Source organism: Capricornis sumatraensis, chromosome 23 (assembly GCF_032405125.1).
Source record: "Capricornis sumatraensis isolate serow.1 chromosome 23, serow.2, whole genome shotgun sequence".
NCBI lineage: Eukaryota > Metazoa > Chordata > Mammalia > Artiodactyla > Bovidae > Capricornis > Capricornis sumatraensis.
The window spans coordinates 22276752-22283526 of record NC_091091.1 but is presented as its reverse complement, the minus strand read 5'-3'; positions in this window follow the sequence as shown (position 1 = coordinate 22283526).

The window sequence follows — 6775 nt, the reverse complement described above, 5'->3', positions numbered from 1 at the left end:
CATAATAAAACACATAATAAAAACCTAATTCATTTTTCTCCTGCGCCCCCCATCTCCCGGCATCTTCTTGCTCGGGATTAAAAATTTGTCTTCATGTTCGTGGCACCGCAGTCCCGGCGGCTCCGCATCTTTAATGTATGAGCCGGGAGTTAGGGACCAGCGGGTTCTGCAGTCTTCGCGCCGGGAAGGCGCCCACCAGTCACCTAAGGACGCGGACGGGGAAGGAGAAAGAAGAGTACACCAGCACTGGGCCTCACCAGCACCCACCCTCTCCCTCCCCAAGGACAGAGGCGGATCAAAGGCCAGCAGATTGGAGTGGCCGCGAGATAGCGAGTCCATTCTTCCAACGGATCCAGCGTGGCCTCCAGGGGGCTTAGTGTGGGGCAGGTCTCTGGGGATTTTACCAAGGAGGCTGGGCTACCTGATGCAGCTCAGCTGAAGGTACAGAGCAGCGCTGTCTTCGGCCTCCATTCTCTCCTTTGCTTCTGATCTGAGCTGACCCCATCAGCGAAGCTCCGGCTTCTAATTTAGCAGCACCATCCCCAGTCCCTAGGGACACTACCACCGTCTGATCAGTGTGAACTACTGGATCGCTGAAACAAGGTTAGAACTCCCCAGGAGGAATTATTAAGGTTTTAGTAAGAGGACTTCCCTAGCATCCAGTGCTTGGGAGTCGGCTTGCTGGTTCAGGGGGCATGGGTTTGATCCCTGGAAGATTCTACATGTCTTGGTCAGCTAAGCTCCACACCGGCTACTAAAGCCTGCAGGCCTAGAATCTGTGCTCTGCAGCAAGAGAAGCCACTGCAATGAGATGCCCGTGCACTGCAACTAGAGAGTAGCCACCACTCGCCGTGACCAGAGAAAGTCTACACAAGAAAAAAAAATTTTTAAGAGCTTTACTATTAACAAATTAATTTTTTAAAATTTAATTTGATTTAATTTGTAAAAAGGAATTCAATAAGAGAAAAATTTCCCACAAAGGCACAGTACCTGGGGAGCTTAGAGAGGGCAAGTCTGAGACCCAGATGCAACCCAGTGATATTCCTGCATTTCTTCATTCATTTAGGGTAGGAGTTACCAAATTTTCTACATTAATGGAGCCCTTAGTTTTTCAGGAACTTTTTCACAGTACTCTAGGCCAAAAGAAATATCTAACAATTCCCTTTAAATACGTAGTTCCAAAACAACTTAATATTTACATCCTAACTTCTTTGTGCAGCTGTTTGAAAACCTAACACACATAAATTGGAAGAAAAATAGAATGGCTTTATATTATTCTTACCAATGAATGGAAAGTGTTTGCCTGTTGGGCTCTGCATAACTTCTCAAACCTTGGAATCAGCTTGGATACTGCCATCATTTCCTATTCCACAGTGACTTTCGTGTAGTTCTTGCTTTTTGTGATAGCAACCATCAAAAACCCAGTTTTGCAAAGACATCTTTAAAAGTAAGGTAGCACAATTTAATTTTGAAACTGTGAACTACCTCGAGCTAGTAGTTTGTGCAGTGTCTCAGAAATGTTGATTATTTTGGGGTTTCCCTGGAAGTCCTGAGTTTACTATGGCACTCTGAGGTGCCTCAGTAAATAGTTTGGAAACCACATATTTAGAGAGTCTACCTGTTTTCCTTAAGCAACAAGCCTTCTCAATGGTCTTAGAAAAGTTCAGTTCAGTTCAGTTCAGTCACTCAGACATGTCTGACTCTTTGAGACCCCATGGACTGTAGCATGCCAGGCCTCCCTGTCCATCACCAACTCCCAGAGTTTACTCAAACTCATGCCCATTGAGTCAGTGATGCCATCCAACCATCTCATCCTCTGTCATCCCCTTCTCCTCCTACCTTCAATCTTTCCCAGTATCAGGGTCTTTTCAAATGAGTCAGCTCTTCGCATCAGGTGGCCAAAGTATTTGAGTTTCAGCTTCAACATCAGTCCTTCCAATGAATATTCAGGACTGATTTCCTTTAGGATGGACTGGTAAGAAGTCATCTGATTTAGCCAAAGGAAAAGAACTAAAATCTTATCCACAGCTTATGGGTCAGATATAAACAGGGGAGTCTGATAGCCTGGGGGTTCAGGTGTTAGAAGCCAGCATGCAGAATGTGGCTCTGAAAGAAAATCACTAGCAGTGATGATCAAGTCTAGCAGGACGAACCAGACAAAGAAGCCTTGATTACCATAAAAAGCAGTTGCTTAATCTTATTTCACCACTGCCCACCACCACCCCTGATCCTACTGTGCCGTGATACCCTGGAAAGGAGGTCATGACAATGAAAGTGTATCACCAGAGACCAGCAACTCCGCTGTGGGAAACCGAACAAGAATGAGGTGCTGTCTCTTTCCCAGCATACCTTAAAAGATGGCAGCTCAAAAAAAAAAAAAAAAAAAGATGGCAGCTCACAGCCAGCCCCAAGAACTGGCCAGTCAGCACCACAGAAACTGCCAAGAGGAAAAGGCACTGGCATGTAGAAGGAAGCAGATAGACTGCAGAGCTGGAGACAGTGGCTCTGATTACATGTTAGATATTCTGTCCCCACCTCCCTGCATTTAAGACTCCTAGAGAGACGCAGAGAGGGAGGGCTGAGTTCCTTCTCTTGCTGGCTATCACATGTTGGAACATCTCTAGGAACAAGCTTCACTTTGCCTAGGGGACTTATCAAGTCACATTACCGCCAAGATTCTGACATACCTCCCTGGGAGGATAAGCTGGAAATCCCTGAAGCTGTGAGCCACTGTTTCTATTGTGACTATGTCATGTCTTTTAAGTTTGTTGAGGAGTAAAATAGATTGAGAGCCACTGTGTCAGTAAACTAACCTTGGACAAATATCTGAGTGTGGTTTAGAGCACTTTTGGATTCCACATTCATTTATTCAGGAAACATGTACCGTGTACCTACTGTGGATCAGGCACTATTACAGGTGCAGTGGGCATGCACAGGAAAGTGAAGATATGAGTGGTTGCTTAATGGGTATAGAGCTTCAGGCGTGCAAGATGAAAAAGTTATGAAGATCTACTCCACAATGACGTGAATATACTTAACACTACTGAACTGTACACTTAAACATGATTAAGATGGTAAGGTTTATCTTACGTGTTTTTTTAATCACAGTAAAAAAAAGTGAAGATATGATGCCTGCCCTCAGCTTTTTCATTTAAACTGGAGAGAAGCATTTGTATAGGATCAATAGGAAAACATACTGTAGCAAATACCACTCAGGTTAATTCCCAGCTCACGATAATTGCCCTTCTTTGAGAACAGCCCCAACCACAGAGAGGGACCTGAAGTAATGATGCACAATGCCCTTGCAACTTGACCCTGACCTCTGGCTACTTCCTAGGGGCAGACAACTGATCTAAGCTGCACCAATTTTTGAAACTTGAACAGAGGGACTGAAGCTGTTACCTTTATGACAGTGTCTGAGTACTGCCATCGCTGAGGCCTCTGGAACCGCTCAGTTTCTTGCCCTTTCTAAGGCCTGGTTGATTAGCTCCATCTCTGGTTCTGAGAGCTATGGCAGAATCCTTTCAATTGAATGAAGCTATCCACAATCATTCTCTACTGCTATCCACAAATAACTTCAACTATAACCCAAACCAGTAGTGCTCCTTCTGGGAAATAAAAGTTGAGGATTTGCTAGTGACAGAGGAGGGGAGGGCTTCAGTCAGAAAATAGCATAGGTGGTTAATTTATAGATTGAAATAGCAAATTCTTGTTTCACAAGCACTTTACCCTGAAGGAGCTGCAGTGTTGCCTGTTACAGACGGAGTTATTTTCCTAGTGGATGTGAGGGGATGGTGGCGAGGACAGAGTTGTGTGAATAGCCTAAATTATTCACAGTTCCTCCCCCATTCTCCTGGTCCTTGTTATTCAGTTGCAAAATGTTGCTGGGAAGACTGGAAGGAGAAAGCTTGAGGAGGCTGTTGCGGCTGCTATGGTCCTTCTGGCAGCCTGGGCTGTGGCTGCCAGTGAGGGAAAAATATTTATAAAAGAAGAGTGAAGGGGGCAGCTTCAGAGGCTCTCTTTGGGAAAATGATACAACTGATTCGAGGTTCCTCCACAAATTCTAGCAAAAGATTGTTCAGCTTCAGGACCCGAGATCAGTGCAACATGCAGGGAGACTGACGAAGAGGGGACCGCCTGTCGAGCACTGGCTGTGTGCCAGCAGGTGGGATGGGACTCTTCACCCAACAGTCCATTTCTACTCAGCGCTGGGCACAGAGCCACACTTAGCAGAGTTTACTGAACTGTGGCATGCACGGGCAGAGAGACGGAGAGACCACGGAAGGCGCAAGATGCAGAGTCAACAGCCTCACAGGCCGCTGCGGGGTGGTGCGGGTGGTGGGGGGTGTGGTGGGGGGTGGGGTAGGACAAACAAACAGGCCTTGGAACCCAGGAAGGGCCTCGCTTGATTCCTCGAAAACCTCGCATGTTTCTGGGCGGGAAGTCAAAAGGCAGAGGCTGGGGCGCTTGTGGGTTTCGAAACTGGGAGCTAGGAAGGGGATTTGGCGGATTTAACGGCCCAGGACCCAGAAGATCAACGAAGCGGATCTGTGACCCGTGACGCAGGTTCCAAGCTCAGGTAGGCATGGAGAACTGTATCCTCAACCTGCGGCGCTAAAGCCGTTGCCGGGGAAATGGGGAGGAGGCGGAGCCAACCGAACTTGGACTGACTGGAGCCACAGCAGGGGCGGGACTCTGCTTCTGACTGGTTATGTTCCTCGCGAGGGGCGTGGCTCGCTTACGACAGAGCGGCCGCAAGGGCGGGTTGGCTTGAGACTGACAAGCTTGACTGGGAGGAAATAGGACTTGGTTTTAACAAGTAGGGCACCAGTCAGGGCGGGACTAGGATAGTCTGATTGGCATAAGTCCATAGGGCAGGAGTTAAAGCTAACCCGAACCGCCTGTCCTACGCAGACATTGGTGAGGTGATTTGGGAGAATAACACTGAAACATATATATTCAGTTCAGTTCAGTTCAGTCGCTCTGTCATGTCCGACTCTTTGTGACCCCATGGACTGCAGCACGCCAGGCCTCCCTGTCTCTCACCAGCTCCCGGAATTTACTCAAACTCATGCCCATTGAGTCAGTGATGCCATCCAGCCATCTCATCCTCTGTCGTCCCCTTCTCCTCCTGCCTTGCCTTCAATCGTTCCTAGCATCAGGGTCTTTTCAAATGAGTCAGCTCTTCGGATCAGGTGGCCAAAGTATTTGAGTTTCAGCTTCAACATCAGTCCTTCCAATGAATATTCAGGACTGACTTCTTTTAGGATGGACTGGTTGGATCTCCTTGCAGTCCAAGGGACTCTCAAGAATCTTCTCCAACACCACAGTTCATAAGCATCAATTCTTTGGCGCTCAGCTTTCTTTATAGTCCAACTCTCACATCCATATATGACTACTGGAAAAACCATAGCCTTGACTAGACGGACCTTTGTTGGCAAAGTAAAGTCTCTGCTTTTTAATATGCTGTCTAGGTTGTCATAACTTTTCTTCCAAGGAGTAAGCATCTTTCATGGCTGCAGTCACCATCTGCAGTGACTTTGGAGCCCCCCCAAATAAAGTCTGCCACTATTTTCAACATATACATATTACCATATGTAAAATAGCCAGCAGGAGTTCGATATATGATGCAGGGAACCCAAAGCCAGGGTTTTGTGACAACCTCAAGGGGCTGGGATAGGGAGGGAGGTGGGAGGGGAGTTCAAGAAGGAAGGGACGTATGCATACCTAATGCTGATTCACATTGATGGGTAGCAAAAACCATAACAATACTGTGAAGTAATAATCCTCTAATTTAAAGAAAGAATTAAAGAAGAAGAAAAGATGTTGGCCTCCATTGGAAATACATACATTAAAAAAATAATAAATGATGTCAAACTCGTTAGCCCCAATGGCCAAGGAAAACAGCCCCTGGCTCCCTCCTTATAGCCAGGGTAAGCCAGGCCTCCAGATCCAAGCCATTTTTACCCCTTAGAACATGGACCAGGAGAGAGGAAGAAGGCTGGGGAGGAAGGCCAAGGATACTGATACAAGTTCCCAGAGAAGGTTCCCGGAGTCTGAGCACTGGAAGACAGGAGACCCAAGAATGGGGCAGATTACTTTCCAGTGAGTAAAGTGCTATCTCTGCCCAAATGCTAGCTTCCAAAGAAAATTCCAAGCATGTGGAAGCAGTTTGGAAAGCATACCTCACTAGGATTTTCCCCTAAAGAACCTGTGAAGTTAACCTAAACCAAACTTTTTTTCTTTTCAGAAGCTGGTGTGAAACTAGGAATTTTGGTGGCAGAGAAGCCTTCCTACTAACTGGCCCACTGGTGCCTCGGCCAGTCTTCTCTCTAACGTGGTTTAGTATTATCTGCAGAGTACAATAATTGTTACTAAATGTTCTTAATGATTTTGTTTTACAAAGATTCCTGCACCTCACTTCCTAAGTGGATTTCTTTTGCCTAGATTTTCCAGTAAAGTGTAAGGCCTCTTTTCAAGGGGATTGCCAATGGCCAAAGCTGTAACTGTAGAAAGAGGTTTCAAGATTTGACCCAGGGTGCCAGCTGGGCTTGGTGGGAGACACTGTTCCCTGGTAGGATGCACTTGAAACTGGTTATCTGTCATCCCATAGTTAATCAAGAATAGGAATCTTTGCTTATACTCCTTGTTATAAAACCCTCAAGCTTGGAAACTCTTCAGCGGCTTTGGTAAAAGGTCTGTCAATTTTTACTGCCCTGTAAACAAACTGGGCCAGGGAGGAGATGCCCTGGAATGTCAAAAGGACTAGAAGAAT